Genomic DNA, 21696 nt, shown 5'->3' on the forward strand with positions numbered 1-21696 from the left:
TGTATTCCCCCCATTGATTTTAAAACACCTGCCCCGTGTGAGGGTTGAACTCAGACCTTTAGATTATGAGACTGACGCGCTGTCTACTGCGCCAACGAGGCTATGAAAGTGAATACAATGGTTGGGAAAATTTCGGAAAAACTAACAATTATGTCTTTAATTTCAATAAAAACACTGTTTCTGGAGACCTATGTACTCACACAAAGGCTAAGATCAACCCTAGATGCTTTGTAATGACCCCAGGAAAAGGCCAGGACAAAAGACCGTGTGCAAAGGTTAAAGGAAATGCGAGAATATGACCACAACAAAAGAAATGATAATTCAATGATGGTGGTAGTCAGTTTAGTCGGTGGTGAATGTGTATGCATGGATGAGTGTGAGGTATGGTGTCAGTGATTTATGCTGGACAGTGTAGAACTAACAAAAAAGAGCGGGAGAGGTGCTGGACTGAGAGACCTCTAGGGCAATCACAGATGCACAACCAATAATAAAACACTACTGAGTGAATGTGTTCAGAAAATGAAGAACATTGTTCAGAAAGCTTTATGCAGCTTCATTTGACCATAACTTTTAACCACCTAAAAGAAATTAAGTCTCTGGAAATATTATGCCCTAAGCAATTAGACAAAATAGTGCAATGTAATTTTGAACCGCTCCTAGAAAGAAACCCTTAGGTAGCCAGTGGATTAACTACTGTAGAACGTGGTCGGCATGCCAACGAGGCTTGAAAGTGTGCACATGGTGATTCAGAGGAGATTTAAGAGTTAAAAGTGTAAAGTAGCTACATTTTCTAAATTGTCCGCCTACACTGCCAACGAGAGCTCTTCTCTAATATTACCGGGTACGCAATAACTATCCAACTTTAGAAGGTATTGTTGATCTCAGAAACAACAATAGACGACACCATCGCATCACAACGTCCATGCTTGTGCCTTTGTTATGCAAATACTCTTTAAGTCTACTTATTAAGAGTATGATTTCCCCTTTTTCTCTATTGATTTTAATACACCTGCCTGAGATTGTTGATGTCAGAAATAACCATAGAACTGCCAAGTAACATTCTAGAACTGTAACATTTCAGAAGTTTTAAGTGAAATTTTTGGACCGCGACTAAAAACTTGAGAAGTGCCTGGCTAGCTCAGTTGGTAGAGCATGAGACCCTTAATCTCAGGGTCGTGGGTTTGAGCCCCACGTTGGGCGGTGGTGTTTTAGAGAGTCGGAATCCCTGAGTCTCACAGTATCAGGTGGCTTTATTCGTCTGTCAATCGCAAGATTAGCAGTTTCATCCCAGTGTGAAAATCCCTGTTATTTACCAGAATAAAATGTGCCTGCGTTCTACGATTATGGTCTGTGCTGACTTCCTGTTCCTCAGATCAAACTAAAGTCTGGTGACAATGCATGTTTAAATTCTAAAACTTCAACCTATTGTTCTAAAACTACAACCTACTGTTCTAGAACTGCAACTTAACATTCCAGAACTGCAGCTTAACATTCCAGAACTGCAGCTTAACATTCTTGAAGTTAAACCTAACATTCTAGAACTGAATTTTAACATTCTAGAACTCAAACCTAACATTCTAGAACTGCAACTTACCATTCTAGAACTAAGATGTAACCTTTTAGAAAAGTAAGTAACATTTTGGGACCGCAACTTACAAATATTCTAAAACTTCAACCTATTGTTCTTGAATTGCAACTTTACATTTTATAATGGCAGCTTAACATTCTAGAACTACAACATAACATTGTTGAACTGTAAGTAACATTTTAGGACCATGACTCTCAAAATTCAAAAACTACATATTATTGTTCTACAACTGCAACTTAACATTCCAGAACTGCAGCTTAACATTCTAGAAGTGAATATTAACATTCTAAAACTCAAACCTAACATTCTAGAACTACAACATAGCATTGTAGAACTGTAAGTAACATTTTAGGACCATAACTCTTAAAATTCAAAACTACATCTTATTGTTCTAGAACTGCAACTTAACATCCACATAAAGTGGCTGTATTGGGGCAGATCATCTGTCAATCGCAAGATTAGCAGTTCCATCCCAGTGTAAAAATCCCTGAAATTTACCAGACTGTCCAGACTAAAATGTGCCTGCATTCTACAATCATGGTCTGTGCTGACCTCCTGTTCCTCAGATCAAACTAAAGTCTGGTGACAATGCATGTTTAAATTCTAAAACTTCAACCTATTGTTCTAGAACTGCAACTTAACATTCCAGAACTGCAGCTTAAAAGAAAGTTGATGTGTATTTGCATTAATCCAAAATAAAGTTGATGTGTATATGCATTAATGTGAAAGAAAGTTGATGTGTATATGCATTAATCTAAAAGAAAGTTGATGTGTATATGCATTAATCAAAAAGAAAGTTGATGTGTATATGCATTAATGTGAAAGAAAGTTGATGTGTATATGCATTAATCCAAAATAAAGTTGATGTGTATATGCATTAATCAAAAAGAAAGTTGATGTGTATATGCATTAATGTAAAAGAACGAATGATGTGTATATGAATTAATGTGAAAGAAAGTTGATGTGTATATGCATTAATCTAAAAGAAAGTTGATGTGTATATGCATTAATCAAAAAGAAAGTTGATGTGTATATGCATTAATCAAAAAGAAAGTTGATGTGTATATGCATTAATCAAAAAAAAGTTGATGTGTATATGCATTAGTAAGTAGACCTTGTGGCGCAACGGCAGACTGTCAGTAGAAATAAACCTTTTGTTGTAAGAAAACGTGTTAAATTTGTTATGAATCTTTTTTGTAATTTTACATATGTTTAAAATATCAGAAAACATATCGATATTGCAGTATTCATAATCAATGTTGCAATATCGCATTTTGTCAATATCGTGCAGCCCTAGTGTGTGTGTGTGTGTGTGGGTGTGTGTGTGTGTGTGGTGTGTGTGTGTGTGTGTGTGTGTGTGTGTGTGTGTGTGTGTGTCAGGGACAGAGGTAGTTTTTTTATGCGATGTAGGCTGTATGATTGGTGATGATGTATGATTGGTATTTTACAAATCACACACTATAAATATGGTAGAGAATAGAGGATGGATACCCGACCTGAGCCCGACGGGGCCCGACGGTACCCGACGGGTCGGGCCGGGTTCAAACAGATTTTTAGAAAGGATGCTCGGGTTCGGGTCGGGCTCGGTCACATCAGTGCGATAAGGCATTGAACATTTGAATTTAAAACAGCTTATTATGTAGGTAATGGCGCTTGTTGCCCCGTGTGCATTGATGCGCTCATCTGTTGACATTTCCAAATGCCTTCCTACAATTGCTTAATAAAAGCGGCTTTCCACACAAACAAACGTACATGTGTCATTAGTATGAGAAACAAATGCGATTTTAACTGGGTCGGGCTCGGACATAAATATCTTAATGCCTGTCGGACGCGGGTCGGGCTCGGACAGAAAAATCCGGCCCGATCCGCACTCTAGTAGAGAAGTAGAAAGAAACAGAGTGGCAATAAAGTCAGATATTTTAATAAGTGGAAGAAACAATATGATTATATTATTAGAGTCTACTTGAAGCTTTTTATATTTGTCTCTCTCTTTCACTTACACACACACACACACACACACACACACACACACTGTACTATCACGTTGTTCTAAATCATCGCCTCCCAGCCCTTGACATTTAGCAGTCCCACTCCCAACACACACAGACACACATACACACACACACACAGACACACACTAGGGCTGCACGATATTGACAAAATGTGATATTGCAATATTGATTATGAATACTGCAATATCAATATGAATTCTGATATTTTTAAACATATGTAAAATTACTAAATAGATTCATAACAAATTAAACAAGTTTTCTGACAACAAAAGGCTATTTCAACTGACAGGTTCAGCACCCTGAGCAGGTGGGGGGGTACAATGCCTTGCTTAGGAGCACCTGGCAGGGCCTAGGAGTTGATGGCATTTCTCCAGCCTCCAATTGACACTTTGGTCCACATGGGGACTTAAACCATCCAGTTCCCAAACCAAATCCCAACAGACTGAGTGACTGCAAACCCCTAAACATTTGACCTCGACGTGATTTGAACACGCAACCTTCTGATCTGGAGTCAGACGCGCTACCGTTGCGCCACGAGGTCTCGGGTCAATAAAGATGCACATCTACTTTCTTTTAGATTATTGCATATACACATCAGCTTTTTTTTGATTAATGCATATTCACATCAACACAGCAATGCAACGGTAGCACGTCTGACTCCAGATCAGAAGGTTGCGTGTTCAAATCACGTCAGGGTCAAATGTTTGGGGGGGGCAATAGCTCAGTCTGTATGGAGTTGGGCTAGGAACCAGAAGGTTACCGGTATAAGTCCCCATGCGCACCAAAGAACGGAGTGTGACTTGCTGGCACTTCACCTCCTGGGCACTGCCAGGTGCTCTTGAACGAGGCACTGGACCCTCCCAACCGCTCAGGGCGCTTGACCCCTCCAATTTGAATGTCAGTTGATATAAATCTTTTGTTCTAAGACATTTTTTTTAATTTGTTATGTATCTATTATGTAATTTTACATACGTTAAAAATATCAGAATTCATATTGATATTGCAGAATACATTTTAGTTATCCTAACACTTTTAACAGTTTTAACTGAAACACGGCGGTGAGCTCCAGGTGCTTTTTGTTGGGGCCATCTGTAGATGCTATAAACCAGGTTTCGTACAGATCTGTCGCACGGCCTAGGACGAGTTCAAAAAAGTTGGTTTCACGCTTATATTGCGAAAAGCCCTTTGAGCATAAATGGGCGTGGCCTATATCCGGAGACTCAGCTTAATTCAGTGAACTTTGATGTAAAGAATTTTAATTTTTAATGTCAAATGTGGGAGTTATAGGTAAAAATACGTTTGACCTCACTGTAGCACCACTTAGTGGTCCAAATGTGTATTATTTGGTAAGTCAGGTGTAACCCTTTAGAGGGGGTGAACAGAAAGGGATTACTCTATATGATAAATATCTATGGCCAGTAAGATCAGAAGTTCTATGTTCGTCTATGGAGCCCAGGAATTAACCAAACAATACACCAGGAATGACTCAACAACAGTTTACTTGCTTTGAGAAAACAAAGACGCTTCTCTTTTAATTTATAGACGAGAAGGATAAGCCAAAAACATAAACAACATAACAATTACACACTATCAGATTACACAAAATTTTACCCGGGTAAGTAAAAAAATAAAATATAACCAAGTCCCCACAGCTGTGATTTAAAGTTCAGAGTTTCTGTTTTCAGTCACTTCAAATCAGGTTCAGTTCAATCCACTGTGAATGTGAAAGGTTTGTCCTACCGCGCAGTTGGTATGCGTGTGTGTGTGTGTGAAATGAGGTGCTAAATCCTGTAGGCGCCGTATCTCTAGTTCTCCACTGGGCTGGGGCTCGCCATCAAAGTCTCAATCCAGGCTCCAACTTCCAGACAGATCAAAGGTTCAACAGGGTCCAACAAAAAAACCTGACCTACAGTGAGTAAGGTCAGAACATTTGTTTAGCTTTCAATCATGAACTGTAGAATATAATTCATGTTAACTGAACAATTATTGTAACATGAAATTACCATATTGGTAACAACCATCCTCACAATATTCCTAGAGGTAATTATTGAAAAACCTTTTCAATATCATATCAAAGTATCACTTACACAAAATATTTAGAACACAAAATAACATACTAGTATGCTGAAAACAGTCTGTGTACCCTCTGACATATGAGGGCATGCTTAGGCACATCTCAAATAAAATATAGCACTCAAAGATAATTAAAACATATCTTAATATGCTCAAAGTGCACAGATTACACAGATGCTTTAAGTGCTAAATCAACACAGTCAAATTTATAACAATTACGCAACATATTGCACAACGCTGAATTAAGTTTGCAGTTCTAAACCACCAGCTAATGGTTCTAGCGCTTGTGAATGGTGTCTGACATTGTGCTAGTTAGCATCTCAGCTAGCGCTTCATGCGCGCTAGCATTAGCGGCTAGCGCTTAGCGGCTAACGCTTTGCATGGTAGAACGATCGCTCACCAATGCGTTTCTTCATCCGAGAGGCGTCAGGTCTCTCCAACTGCACGCCCAAAGGTCCAGGGCTCCCCACTGGAGTGTCTCAAGCGGTTTTAATCACTTTTAGCAACTTTTGTCAATATATATTCACAAGGTAGGTATCGTTCAACACGAGGGTTTTGCTACGTTCTCCCAGCAGCTCAAAAAAAGGAAGTGAACTCTGCTCCGTGCAGGTCAACAGTCCGGGCTTCTTCCTGATTGGCTGACAGCACGTCTCCAACTCCTCTCCTTCAAAATAAACTTCCCATTTATTTTCTCTTTACCTATATTTAATTGTTTTCGAGACAATTGAATGAATTGACTTCTTAATAAAGTTTCAGCTCTTTTAATATAGATTTTTGACCTTGGTTACACCCTCCCCTCTTGAATTCATGCACGCCTCTGTGCATGGAAGCGGCTGTTTAGTTACCGGTCCGAAGGGTAAGTTCAGGCTTGTTCTTGAATCTTCAACTTCCAACAAGGCATCAGTAAGAGCTGTACTCAGGCCTTGAAACAGAGACTGGACAATCGATATCAATGGGCTTCCAAGATGTGAATACTGTAGTCGTTCTGGTCTTTCTCTGTTCCTGGTTGAACGTCGTACAGTGCTGCTTTGTCCATCGGCTTCAATACTTTCAGATGGTGCTGTATCACTGGTAACTTTTGCAACACCATCCAGCTCTCTCTCTTCTCTTTCAACAAGGACAACCTTTTCAGGAGTTTGTTTATTTTTGTCGGTAAGAAAGTCATTTCCAACAGGTCCAGTGACACTGAAGGGTAAATGTACACTTGTTGATTCTTTAGCTCTTGTTCCTTCTTCAGGTGTTGTATGGGAAGTAGCAGGCGAACATCCACTTACGGCAGCAACTGGCAGTGCATGCGGTGGGTCTCCTGCTTCAGCGCTACATGAGTCGCCAGACGGATTAACAGGTAAGTGATCTTCATCCACTAGAGAATCAACAGGTTTGGATACGTTTCTCCCCTTGTCCTCTGAAAAGGGGGACTCAGAATTGATGTTTGAACCGGGAATTTCATAAACTGTTGTAAATCTTCCAATTTCTTTTTGTGGTTGTTCTCTGAACCACTCATATGGAATGTCATCCTCAGAGTCACACTGATCATTTACATCATCAGACAATTCAACTGACTTGCGTGTTCGTGGCCTGCGAACTTTTGGCAGATCTGGCTTTTCAACGCTCAGTGGGAGAGAACCACAGGGTAGTAGAAGGTCTCTGTGTAGAGTCCGCAAGGGCCCTTCCCTGCTCTCTGGTCTGAGGATGTAGACCGGAAGATCTCCAGCTTGCTTCACCACCACGTAAACATCCGGTTCCCACTTGTCGGCAAGCTTATGTTTGCCACGCAGGCGAACAGCTCTCACCAACACTCTGTCGCCAGCCTCTAATTTAGAGGCATTGACGTGCTTATCGAATCTTGCCTTGTTCTTTGCGGCTATCTTCGTGGCGTTTTGGGTGGCTATCTTGTAGCTCTCTTCCAGATGAGACTTGAGCTTTTGTACGTACTGTGAGTGAGACTTGTACCCATCATCCCTCAAGGGTAACCCAAGTGCCAGATCAATGGGCAGTCTTGGTTGGCGACCAAACATGAGTTCATAAGGTGTGAACCCAGTTACATCATTCTTCGTACAGTTGTATGCATGTACTAAGGGTTTCACAAAGTTTCGCCACTGGGATTTGTCTCTATTGTCAAGTGTCCCCAACATGTTCAACAATGTCCTGTTAAAACGTTCGACTGGATTCCCTCTGGGATGATAGGGAGTCGTACGGATTTTGTGGATTCCAGCAATTTTGCATAGCTCTTTGATTGTCCGTGACTCAAAGTCGGGTCCTTGGTCGCTGTGCAAGCGCTCAGGAATTCCATAATGGACCATGAAGTTGTCCCAAAGGCACCTGGCGACGGTCTGAGCTTTCTGATTTGGCGTCGGGATGGCAACCGCATACTTTGTAAAATGATCGGTGATCACCAAAATGTCTTTCGCACCACTCCTGTCAGGCTCTAAGGACAAGAAGTCCATACAAACAAGTTCCAGAGGCCTGGTGGACTTTATGTTCACCAACAATGCCGCCTTTTCTGGCTGTGCTTTTCTGCGGATGCACCGATCGCAGGTCTTGACTTTTCTTTCCACATCGGCCGCCATCTTTGGCCAGAAGAATCTGGTCCGTACCAAATCCAAAGTTCGTTCAATGCCTAGGTGGCCCATATCATTGTGAAGGCTCTGCAGAACTACACTCCGGAGCTCCTCAGGTAAGACAAGCTGATATGTAACTCTGCCATTGTCTTGACGTTTCCTGTATAGCACTTCGTCATGCAATTCAAGGCGATTCCACTCCCTTAGAAGGAAAGGATATCAGGGAGTTCTTTTCTGACTGTTGGAGGCAGCTTTTCTCCACTTTCCATTTGAGATATTACCTCCCGAAGGCAGGGGTCAGCTCGCTGTTTATCTCCAATCTCTCTCTCGGACAGATGAGGAAGACCAGGTAAATCATGCTGCTGTTCATTCACAAAGCTGTCCGGTAAGGCTTCAGGGGATATTGCCAGGGATTGCACCAGCGTCATGCCTCCATCTCCGTCTCCACATTCATCTGATTCACCACAAACAAGATGCCTCTCACAGATGGCGTGCACGATGTCTTGGCTCACAACACTCCCAAAGTCAGCCAAATGTGTTTGCATGAACTGACTGATGCGCTCCTGTTCTTTCTGGGACTTTAGGTCATTTGAAAGCTCTCCGTGTGGTCTCCTTGAAAGACCGTCTGCATCAGAGTTCAGTTTACCGGGTCTATATTGGAGCTTGAAAGTAAAGGCTGACAGAGCTGCTAGCCATCTGTAACTGGTGGCGTCCAATTTGGCACTGGTAAGAATGTATGTCAAGGGGTTACTGTCAGTCACAACTGTGAACTGATTTCCATACAGGTAATCATTAAACTTTTCAACAACAGCCCACTTTAAAGCCAGAAACTCTAACTTGTGGGCAGGGTATCGTGATTCACTGCGTGATAGGCCCCTGCTGGCATATGCAATCACTCGCATGTGACCCTCCTGCTCTTGATATAGGACTGCCCCAAGACCCAGGGTACTGGCGTCGGTGTGGAGGACGTAGGGTAACTTGGGGTCTGCAAACCCAAGAACAGGAGCTGTGGTGAGCTTTTCAATGATGGTGTTGAATGCTAGCTCACAACTGTCAGTCCACCGATCGCCAAAGGGCCTCCTTGGATCACGGTATTGGTTAGTTTGTGTCTTGTTCTTGATGCTCTTGTGCAGTGGGGGATAACCAGATGTCAAGTCGGTGAGGGGTTTGACGATGGCGGAATAGTCTTTTATAAATCGTCTGTAATAACCTGAAAATCCGAGAAAGGACCTTAGCTGTTTCAGGTCTTGGGGCCTTGGCCACGTTTTCAGGGCCTCCACTTTTCCAGGGTCAGTCCCCACTCCATCCTGTGATACGACATGCCCCAGGTACTTGACAGACGTTTGAAAGAACTTACATTTCTCCGGAGAGAGCTTAAGGCCAAATTCCTTGAGACGGTTCAGGACTTTCATCAGCCTCACCTCATGTTCTTCCAAAGTCTTTGAAAAGACGATGATGTCATCGAGAAATACAAGAACTTCCTCCAAATTCATATCTCCCACACATCTCTCCATCAAACGCTGGAACGTACTCGGGGCGTTTGTGACTCCTTGAGGCATCCGGTTAAATTCCCAAAACCCCATGGGACAGACAAAGGCGGTTTTGGGTTTGTCTGCTTCCTCAACCTGGATCTGATAATAGCCGGACTTTAGGTCAAGGACGGAAAACCACTTTGACCCGGTGAGTGAGGAGAACGCCTCTTCCATGTTCGGGAGTGCGTAAGCATCTTTCACAGTCTGGAGATTGAGTTTCCTATAATCAATGCAGAGACGGACCTCGCCATTCTTCTTCCTCACTACCACTATAGGTGACGAGAATGGAGACTCAGATTCTCTGATCACTCCAGCTTGAAGCAGTTCTTGTAAATGCTTACGGACAGCCTCCAAGTCATGGGGATGTATGGGACGAGCTTTGTGCTTGAATGGTGTCTCGTCTGAGAGCTTGATTTGGTGCTTAACCCGATCAGTTCTTCCAAAGTCAAGATCATTTTGTGCAAAAACTTCAGGCATGCTGTTCAGTTTCCATGTGATACGCTCTTTCCACTCAGCAGGAACAGGCGAATCGCCGAAGTTGAATTTGATGTCTGATTTCTGGAGAGAGTCTGGTTGTGAGGTAAGTACACTATGTTCTTGTGACAGAACTTTCTGAAAGGCACTGATCTCGCCAATAATACATCTTTGGGGGACAATAACATCGTGGTCTGACTCATTGGTAAGTACTACTGGGAGTTTGCATGGCTTTTTAGTGGGCAAATCAACAAGACAGGTTTTCACCAGCAGGCCACCTGGCAGTGAAGTTGAGGAAGGGTGCTCCAGAACTACTGATCTCTCTGTAGTGAACCCACTGACTGCAACAAAACCTTCCAAGACCACGGTTTGGCCAGCTGGAACCAACTGGGGGTCTTTACCATGCATCCTCACCACCCCAAGGTCACCGTCCTTACTCTGTCGCTGCCTGAGCTCAAGGACTTTGAGCACTGCCCTGTAGCCATGTGCTGCTGGCTGCTGTGTATCAGGAGCAGTCTCACAGTACATCTCATATAGTACATCAAGCGTGTTGGTACCTATCAGCATGAGTGAGCCAGAAGCAGCTTGAACATCTGGAACCACCAAGGCAAGGGTTGGCACCTTGATTTCCACTCCCACAAACTCTTTGGGGAAAGTGATACTCAACTCAATGTATCCGAGGTAAGGTACACACTGACCATTGGCTCCTTGAACTTCAAGTAAGTCGAACAGTGGTCTGATTTCATGTCCAGAAAGGTGTTGCTGATAGAAGGACTGAGGCACCGTGGTAACTTGGGAGCCTGTGTCCAGTAAGGAGATTGTGGAGCTCCCCTCCACTTCCACTCGGGCTGTGCTCTTTGTGCCTACTAAGCCTTTAGGTAGTTTGAATGGACGACCTCTTGTATGAGACTGTTTTAACATGGCACGTTGCTTGGGTTCAATGGGACATGATTGACTTATATCAGTTCTCGTCTGTCCCTCGACAGGAACTGAACTTAGTTTAAAGAAGAAGTAGGGGGGTTCTGTGCTTCCCACAACTGCTGTCGTTGTCTCAGTTCTTTCCGTTTTGCTGCTACCAGGGCAGGATTGGCATCAAACTCACAGGTGGCAACAATGTGCCCATCCTCCCCACAGCGAAAGCAGTACCAAGGCTTTGGCTTGGAAGTGGCACCCTCGTGAGAAGGTAAGTTGGTTTCTGTGGTTGCACGGTCAGGTTTTTGTGTGTTTGCCATTTTTGAAGTTTCTCTTTTGGGAGACACCATCTTTTTCTTTTTCATGAGAGACGTTAGCTGGCTTTTCAAGTCTGCAACTTGTTTCCTTAGCTCATTTACGCTACTAGTTTCAGGCTCTGCTTGGGTCTCACCACAGTTACACACCGTTTGCACGTGGGACACAGCCTTCTGCTTCGTGGTGCCCAAGTGTTGTTTCATTCGCACGGCCTTGGCTTCTTGCTTATCTTCCTCAGTACGTAACAGCCTTAAGAGTTCAGCGAACGTTGGGGGATTCTGTTTTTTGTGTTCTAGGTGGAGGTCATTAAGCAGAACGTTGTCCCAACAGCCCCTACAGAGCTGGCGAAGTAGGTGGCTGTCTATGTCCTGTGCTGGGACGCCTCCTCTGCGCACAGCTTTACACAGGGCAACTTGAAGACGTTGCAGGTAGGAAGACGGTTTTTCTCCAGAGTCCTGGAATGTGTTCATGAACCGTACAAACAGTTCCTCGCCGTCTTCAACGGTGGAAAAGGCAGAGTCTAAAATTTGCAGATATGCCGTAGGGGATGCTTCAGGACTAAGATGTCTAACAACATCGGAAGCTGGAACAAGAAGACTTTCAAGGATTTTCCTTGCTTTCTCAAGATCAGAAACAGATACATCTTTCATCATCAAATCAGCATGAGAACGCCAAGTGTCGTAATCAACCTCACTGTATGGTCTAGGGATTTTCCCCGAGAAAGCTCTCAACTTCAAAGTGGGATGAGAGTGTGACGGTTTATCCTCGTTCCTCACAATGTGCTCAACAACTATCCTTTGTACCTCAGGTGGATTGAGTTCACTGGGGCTCAGAGTCATAGGTGTCTTTGAGTTAGAGGAAGAAGTAGATGTCCTCTGATTAACATCCAAGGGGTTAAGGTTGAGAGGGGCAACATCAACCAGCCGTTGTGACGGAACATCATGCAAGCTGTGCTCTACAGCATGCTGAACTTCCTGTGGGTGTTGGAGGGAAGTAGGATCCCCACTAGGTGCAGCACCCTCAATAGACTCCTCTATTTGAGACATCACCTCCTTTAACACCTGCTCAATGTCCTGTCCACTGAGTTTAGCTATTTCTTTGAGCTTCTCAAGGTAAGTCTGTGTGACAGTGCTGCCTACTTGTTGTGCGTAGACACTTGAAAGAGCTCGGACATGGTAGGTGACATCAGGGCATTCTGGAAATGGGTGAATGTAAGGCAAAAAAGGTTCTAATGCCTGTACAGCAGTGCCATGGTTATACTCTACTATCAGGTTTGTATGAAACTCTGTAGTTGGGTCATCTATCTTTACAGTCCTATTAATTGAACCATACTTTTCCAAAAAGTCAAGAATGTTTTCATCTTGCTCTGATCCTGTCAACCCACTCACTAGGACTGCATTTGGGACTTTGACGCTCAATTTATCAACAATATCCATTTTCTAGGGGTGTGTTAAATTATTATGCAATAAACAAAAGCAGTTTGTTCCAAGTAATTGTTTGGCAATGAACTAGGCTCCTGGCTGGCTCGCCAACTTTATGTAACCCTTTAGAGGGGGTGAACAGAAAGGGATTACTCTATATGATAAATATCTATGGCCAGTAAGATCAGAAGTTCTATGTTCGTCTATGGAGCCCAGGAATTAACCAAACAATACACCAGGAATGACTCAACAACAGTTTACTTGCTTTGAGAAAACAAAGACGCTTCTCTTTTAATTTATAGACGAGAAGGATAAGCCAAAAACATAAACAACATAACAATTACACACTATCAGATTACACAAAATTTTACCCGGGTAAGTAAAAAAATAAAATATAACCAAGTCCCCACAGCTGTGATTTAAAGTTCAGAGTTTCTGTTTTCAGTCACTTCAAATCAGGTTCAGTTCAATCCACTGTGAATGTGAAAGGTTTGTCCTACCGCGCAGTTGGTATGCGTGTGTGTGTGTGTGTGAAATGAGGTGCTAAATCCTGTAGGCGCCGTATCTCTAGTTCTCCACTGGGCTGGGGCTCGCCATCAAAGTCTCAATCCAGGCTCCAACTTCCAGACAGATCAAAGGTTCAACAGGGTCCAACAAAAAAACCTGACCTACAGTGAGTAAGGTCAGAACATTTGTTTAGCTTTCAATCATGAACTGTAGAATATAATTCATGTTAACTGAACAATTATTGTAACATGAAATTACCATATTGGTAACAACCATCCTCACAATATTCCTAGAGGTAATTATTGAAAAACCTTTTCAATATCATATCAAAGTATCACTTACACAAAATATTTAGAACACAAAATAACATACTAGTATGCTGAAAACAGTCTGTGTACCCTCTGACATATGAGGGCATGCTTAGGCACATCTCAAATAAAATATAGCACTCAAAGATAATTAAAACATATCTTAATATGCTCAAAGTGCACAGATTACACAGATGCTTTAAGTGCTAAATCAACACAGTCAAATTTATAACAATTACGCAACATATTGCACAACGCTGAATTAAGTTTGCAGTTCTAAACCACCAGCTAATGGTTCTAGCGCTTGTGAATGGTGTCTGACATTGTGCTAGTTAGCATCTCAGCTAGCGCTTCATGCGCGCTAGCATTAGCGGCTAGCGCTTAGCGGCTAACGCTTTGCATGGTAGAACGATCGCTCACCAATGCGTTTCTTCATCCGAGAGGCGTCAGGTCTCTCCAACTGCACGCCCAAAGGTCCAGGGCTCCCCACTGGAGTGTCTCAAGCGGTTTTTAATCACTTTTAGCAACTTTTGTCAATATATATTCACAAGGTAGGTATCGTTCAACACGAGGGTTTTGCTACGTTCTCCCAGCAGCTCAAAAAAAGGAAGTGAACTCTGCTCCGTGCAGGTCAACAGTCCGGGCTTCTTCCTGATTGGCTGACAGCACGTCTCCAACTCCTCTCCTTCAAAATAAACTTCCCATTTATTTTCTCTTTACCTATATTTAATTGTTTTCGAGACAATTGAATGAATTGACTTCTTAATAAAGTTTCAGCTCTTTTAATATAGATTTTTGACCTTGGTTACACAGGTCTGCTACCCATTGTACATCATCAGTCTGTTAATTTCCCGTAATTCACCTAAATGTAAGTTATGTAGACGAATAATGGAAAATCCATTGAAAAACAATGGGGTTCCACATCGGTTCTGTGTGAACCGCATAGCCTTGCTCCTGAGATCCACAAATCCTCGGCTAAGGGGTCCAAGCCCGAGGATGCGGACCGCAGTAGCAGGAAAGCGCTAAACACGAAACCTGTGACGATTTTTTTGTCATGCCGCTCAGAGGCTCTGTACCAATTTTGGTAAAGATAGGCCATTAGGGGGTGCTGTAACGTTTATTGGTTTTGTCAAAAATATACAATTCACTACTGCAGCCAGGGGCATTAAAGTATGACCCCCCTAAACCTCTTGGTTCCTGTTTCCTCAGCCATGTCTGCTAGCCTCAGACTCTTTGTATGCTGTTGCTATGGCTGCGCTGCTAGTGCTAGTTAGCCACGGAGTAGCTTACCATGGCAGTGACGTAGTAGATTGTGGAATTCCAAAATGGCGGCGCCCACGTAAAAAACAACAACACTTTCAACTTACCATTTTATACATTTTAACAAATTCACCCATAATAATAATAGGACCAATGAGAAGAAACGAAATACATCTGTTATATCACCATTACTCAAATTCCAGTTCAGTTCATTTTTAAAGAAGGTGTTGTATCCGGCCTAGGAGCTGATTTGATTCTTTAAATCTTGTTGGCACATTGGTAATTACAGATCATGATTTTCATTTTCATTGAAAGATTTTTTACAGATAATTTGGGTTCTGTTGAAAACGCAGAGAGCATCATGAAGACCAAGGAACACACCAGGCAGGTCTCAGATACTGTTGTGGAGAAGTTTAAAGCCGGATGAAACCAAAATCAAACTTTTTGGCCACAATGCAAAACAATATGTTTGGTGTAAAAGCAACACAGCTCATCACCCTCAACACACCATCCCCACTGTCAAACATGGTGGGGGCAGCATCATGGTTTGGGCCTGCTTTTCTTCAGCAGGGACAGGGAAGATGGTTAAAATTGAGGGGAAGATGGATGCAGCCAAATACAGGACCATTCTGGATGAAAACCTGTTGAAGTCTGCAAAAGACCTGAAACTGGGACGGAGATTTATCTTCCAACAAGACCATGATCCCAAACATACAGCAAAATCTACAAAGGAATGGTTCACAAATAAACATATCCAGGTGTTAGAATGGCCAAGTCAAAGTCCAGACCTGAATCCAATCCAGAATCTGTGGAAAGAACTGAAAACTGCTTTTCACAAACGCTCTCCATCACACCTCACTGAGCTCCAGCTGTTTTGCAAGGAAGAATAGGCAAGAATTTCAGTCTCTCAATGTGCAAAACTGAAAGAGACATACCCCAAGCGACTTGCAGCTGTAATCGCAGCAAAAGGTGGCTCTACAAAGTATTACCACAAGGGGGCCAAATTATTTTGCACGCACCACTTTTCAGTTTTTAATTTGCTAAAAAAGTTTAAAATATCCAATAGATTTCGTTCCACTTCACAATTGTGTCCCACTTGTTGGTGATTCTTCACAAAAAATAAAAATGTTATATCTTTATGTGTGAAGCCTGAAATGTGTCAAAAGGTTGAAAAGTTCAAGGGGGCCGAATAGTTTCGCAAGGCACTGTACAAACAGAACACCAGAAGAATAATAATTTTAAAAAAGTAATCTTCTAATCTGCTCGGTTTTCTGCATTTGGCCACATGTTCTCATCCACATCACACCTGATATCTTCTCTGCCGAGGCATCGTGGGAAGAATCTTTTTGCATGCCTTATCCACCCCTGGCAGTGTTCAGCTGTGATGTCTTGGCATGCAGCATCCACATCCAGGAGGGACATTTGGTCATGTGGACAATGGTCAAATACCTTCCATCTCCAGACTGAAAAAAACTCCTCAATGGGGTCGAGGAAAGGAGAGTAAGGGGCAAGGAAGTGGGACATCATCCTTGGATGGGCGTCAAACCAGGCTGGGATTGTACAGGAATGGTGGAATGCCAAATTGTCCCATGTGATCACATATATTGACAAGTGTTCTCCCACGGCAACGCCTTTTCGCCAAGTTGAAGCCAGCCTCGTCAACACAGATAATTTCATGTGGGACTTGATTGGCCTCCAACTCCATGACTCTCTGAAAGTAATTAGACACAGTGTATGTAACTGCTGTGCTGTACTGTATATCTACTGTATGTCCTCATGTACTCCAGGTTTATAGAGTAATTTACAGTAATGACTGTATTGCATAACCTCACCTGGACGTATTGGTGACGGAGTTCTTTGATGCGTTCACTGTTCCTTTCAAAAGGAACTTTGTATAGTTGTTTCATTCGGACTCTGTGTTTAGCTAGAGTCAGAGAAATAGATGTTAGGCTGATTGCTGCAATGTTCCAAAAGACAAGGTTGTCCTCTACAACTCTGGACTGAATGTCCAGGCATAAAGTCACTCTAATACTGTAAATGGTAATTTTACAGTATTTACACTTTGATGTAGGAGAAGCAATATCCTACATGTTGGTTGCTCTGGAAATACGGACAATTGATGCCACTGTGTCCCGGCTGATATTTGTCTGTACTCGTTCACCAGCCTCTCTGTATGATAGCCCGTGGTTTATGACATGGTCAATGATAGCAGGTCTTATCTGATCAGTTACCCTCGCTCTGGTCCTTCTTTGAGCGCCACCACGCATTCTAACTCCTCTTCCTCTACCTTGCCCCACTCCTCTCTCTTGTCCTGGTACTCGTCTTCTTCGCCCTCGTGCAGGCATTTTTTTCTTTCTTTCTTTCTCTCTTTGTGTTGCTCTAAATTCTTCCTTTTCCAGCCAGGACCAGCCCAAAGAGTCCTCTTTTAGAACATATGATCATGTGATTGAAAGAACCTCAACACAGTGTGCTTCCTAGATGGGAATCAGCTGTGATTTCATCAATTGCATGACTTCAATAAGCTGTTTCTCATTAGCAATGGAATAAAAATACAGGGAATATATTTGTTTTTCAATTCACAATATGAATAGTTGTTCACTTTGCCTTTAGCCTGTAAGGTCAGGTTTAGAACATGGTGTTATCTGTTCTGACATACAGTGTTAAAGCATTGGCAAATATGGCAGTAAAAGTCTATTGTTTTGGTCTTGTTTGAGCTTGTGTGTAAAAGGAGTTTAAGCATTTTACATTTGAGTTAATTATATGCATTATGTGGTAAAGCAACAAGAAATGTGTTAATAATATAGCTTACACATGCTGATGTAGTGCTAACTGTGTTAAGAGTTCTGTAAAATTGTTAGAAGTATTGAAAAATCTGTCATAGCAATTGTAAAAAACTGTAAAGCATTGGTAAATTTGGCAGTAGAAATCTATTGTTTTGGTCTTGTTTGAGCTTGTGTGTAAAAGGAGTTTAAGCATTTTAAATTTGTGTCAATTATATGCATTATGTGTTAAAGCAACAAGAAATGTGTTAATAGTATAGCTTACACATGCGGATGTAGTGCTAACTGTGTTAAGAGTTTTGGAAAATCTGTCATAGCAATTGTAAAAAACTGTAATGAAATAGACATAATGCTGATACAAAGCATAACAATTAGCCGAGGATGGTTTCGATCCATCAACAATGCTCTGGAGCTGAAAAATTTGTATTTCAAATTTTGAGGGAAGGACCAAGGTTCCAACAGCTTAGGAGTTGTAAAGTTAAACATTTGGTAGACCTTGCAACTATCTTCTATGTGATCTTCCTGATTACTCACACATTGATTATTCACATGTAACACTTGTGATTGGCTGGTGTTTTAAAAAAAGGGCATTTTGAGTAAAGATATCAGGAAGGAGTCTACCAATTTATATGCTGGTGGTCCAGGTAGCTTTGTCATTCATTAGGCTACTTTTACTTTTATACTTTAAGTAAATTGCTAAGCCTGTACTTTGTTACTTTTACTTGAGTAAAGAAGTTAAATCAGTACTTCTACTTTTACCAGAGTATTTGTTAACACAATTATCTGTACTTCTACTTGAGTACGGGCAGTGAGTACTTTTGCCATGTCTGACAGTCATTGGTATGCAGGTCACTTGATGTAATACAAGCAAATACATAAGGCCCCACCCAACAGTTTTGTGATACGTGGCGTTCAACTGTATGTCAATGATCAAGCTTGTTGCTGTGACCAAGAAACCACCAGCAACATGACTGATACATCATCAGTTCCCAAATTTTCTTGGATGCCAAACATTTAAATTTAAAGTCAGATTCCAATTGACATGTAAGAACAATATAATGTACGTCCAGCTTCTACATTTCCACATAAGTCAGCTTCCCCAATTTCTGAGTAACAGGAAAATAGCCTGATAAGCATACATGTACAGCTCAACCTCAAAAAGCCATAAAGCAAATGTTTGTGGCTTAAAGATCGAGCTCCCGCTCATGAAACATCAGACAGTAGCAGTCTCTGTGGCGCAATAGGTCAGCGCAGTCGGCTGTTAACTGTTAGATGTCTTTTTAACAGGCAGAAACCTCAGACCAAAACTTACTCATGGTGGGCAGTCATCTGACAAAACCAGTTGGGGGAGAGGGTGACAGAGAGAGAGAGAGAGAGAGAGAGAGAGAGATAACGGAATGAAAAGATGAACAGTGGTAATTATGGCAGAAGTTAAGGTAATAGAACTATTACTAATAATAGTAGCAGTAATAGTGCAGGGCGTCCAGCAGAACCACGGCAGCAGCTGCATCCACTACTCAGGTGCCTCCACAATCCAAGGAAGTCTGAGAGGGGAGAAAGCACAAGGGCTTCTGAAAAGAAGCAACATTAGTTACATGCATACTTTTTTCAAGTATCAACAACAACTATCATAAAGATGATAGCCTGCACACATCCTTGCAGGGGGCACCCAGATTTGAACTGGGGACCTCTTGGTCTGCAGTCAAATGCTCTACCACTGAGCTATACCCCCACATACTCTATGCTGGATATGCTTATGGAGCAGCAAAACAATGGCTGGGCCTCCACCATGTGGTTACCTTCACATTCTGAGAAAGTATCCAAATCTCATCTACTGTATGAAAGGGAGTTACAGTTTTTTACAATTGCTATGACAGATTTTTCAATAATTTTAACAAATTTCCAAAATTATTAACACATTTAGCACTACATCCGCATGTGCAAGCTATACTATTACAGATTTTTACAATTCCTATGACGGATTTTTCAATACATTTAACAAGTTTCCTAAACTAATAACACACCAACACACACAAAACACACAACTGGCAAAACAGTTAATTTCATGCTCAAACTCACACATTGTAAACTAAACTAATCTACTCCAAAACTAATTTTCAAAATACAATAATACACTAACACTACACACTATGTCTAACAAAACACTGCAAACATGTTTCAAAATCAAATAATTATTCCAAACACTAACACATGTTCTCTTCCAACAGGAACATTTAGTTAATCATAACACAATGACAAAAAAAACTCTATCATCAGCTAACATTACAAAAACTTCATTATGTTAGATGTGTCAGGTATGCCCTTATACAATAGACAGTATATTGTATTGATTATAGATTGTGTTTTGCACATGCATTTTCAATTCAATTTTATTTATAGTATCAATTCATAACAAGAGTCTCGAGACACTTTACAGATAGAGTAGGTCTAGACCACACTCCTGAATTTACAAGGATCCAACAGTTCTAGTAGTTTCCTCCAGAGCAAGCAACAGTGCGACAGTGGTGTGGAAAAACTTCCTTTTAGGAAGAAACCTCATTCAGACCCAGGCTCTTGGTAGGTGGTGTCTGACGGGCCGGTTGGGGTTAGAATGAAGAGTGGAAATAACAAAAAGTAGAAAAAATAGTAGTTTGTAGCAGTTCTTTGTAGTAGTTCATGGCATAGCAGGGCACTGTGGGCATTACAAGGCACAGCAGGAGAATCTTTTGAAAAACCTCATAAAGTCGTTACTACTAAGAGCTCTGGGAATACTTGGCTCAGTAGAGCTGTGACCATCCGTCAGCCAGGCTACAGTGCTGAAAAGAAACCTCACTTCACTTCGTTCACCATTGCATTGTTTTCTGAACCGGAGCTACAATACAGCTAATTCTACAGTCTATGGTTAAGGTCACATTTATATTCAGATTATGTAAGATATATATCACAAAAGTTCCGTAGTGTAGTAGATATCACGTCTGCTTTACATGCAGAAGGTCCTGTGTTCAATCCCCAGTGGAACCAGACTTATGCTATAAAGTAAGAACTAAAGCTGGGGAACAATAGTCTGTAAGGGGGGGGAAGAAGAGGAAAAAGGGGAAGAGGGAGGTAAGAAGGAAAGGAGAAAAAAAGAAGAAATGAGAGGAAAGATGATAAATTAGTTTTATAGTTATGGGATGCCTTTTGTTGTCGGCAGGATTTGGACCTTTGGACCTTTTACTGGGATACCCAGAGATGGGAAGTTACAAAGTACAAATACTTCGTTACTGTACTCAAGTAGATTTTTCAGATATTTTTACTTTATTTGACTATTAATTTTTTTTTAGTTTTTACTTTTACTCCTTACATTTTAACACAAATATCTTACTATTCTATCTTACCATCTGACGTATGTTCTACTCTTTTCATTTTACCATTGAGTAAACAATTCCATAACCATGGCTTTTCTAGTCAATGACATACTGGAGCTGCATTTCCGTGATGAAAAATTGCTAAAGAGCTGGTTTATGTGGCTCGTTGGTCTAGGGGTATGATTCTCGCTTAGGGTGCGAGAGGTCCCGGGTTCAAATCCCGGACGAGCCCAAAGGACTAAATGTGGTTAATATCTAATTATACATTTAGAGTCCATCTTGTAATCAGATTCATCCAGATAACTAACAGCAGGCATATGTGTTTATGTAGAATAATAGGCAATAATGCTTATATTCATTTCAAGTGAAATGACTCTGTGTAGCCACCACGGAAAACATGTAAATGAGAAGATGACGTAGCAGGAGCCACTACGGTAGCAAGTAGTATGAAAGGCCAAAAATCCGCAAAAGGAGGTTGGTTGGGGTGTTGGACGGGTCAAACAGAAGATCTAGTAGAGTGTGATCGTGTACCGCCTGTCACGTTTCCTAAGCCCCCTTCTGTGTAGTACGTATTTATTTTGTTTTTAGATGTATGGCTGTTGTATT

The 21696-nt window shown here is 41.7% G+C and overlaps 4 non-coding genes across 4 annotated transcripts; 2 read left to right on the forward strand and 2 right to left on the reverse strand.

Annotated features, from left to right (window-relative positions):
• Positions 1–4069: 4069 nt before the first annotated feature.
• On the reverse strand, positions 4070–4141 carry trnaw-cca (transfer RNA tryptophan (anticodon CCA)). The gene has a single exon. It is a non-coding gene; the product is annotated as a tRNA-Trp (tRNA).
• Positions 4142–19403: 15262 nt separating this feature from the next.
• trnac-gca (transfer RNA cysteine (anticodon GCA)) lies at positions 19404–19475 on the reverse strand. Its single transcript has one exon. It is a non-coding gene; the product is annotated as a tRNA-Cys (tRNA).
• A 1216-nt stretch (positions 19476–20691) lies between these two features.
• On the forward strand, positions 20692–20764 carry trnav-uac (transfer RNA valine (anticodon UAC)). The gene has a single exon. It is a non-coding gene; the product is annotated as a tRNA-Val (tRNA).
• A 486-nt stretch (positions 20765–21250) lies between these two features.
• On the forward strand, positions 21251–21322 carry trnap-agg (transfer RNA proline (anticodon AGG)). Its single transcript has one exon. It is a non-coding gene; the product is annotated as a tRNA-Pro (tRNA).
• The last annotated feature ends 374 nt before the right edge of the window (positions 21323–21696 follow it).

Source organism: Etheostoma spectabile, unplaced genomic scaffold (assembly GCF_008692095.1).
Source record: "Etheostoma spectabile isolate EspeVRDwgs_2016 unplaced genomic scaffold, UIUC_Espe_1.0 scaffold00006330, whole genome shotgun sequence".
In the NCBI taxonomy this organism is placed as follows: domain Eukaryota; kingdom Metazoa; phylum Chordata; class Actinopteri; order Perciformes; family Percidae; genus Etheostoma; species Etheostoma spectabile.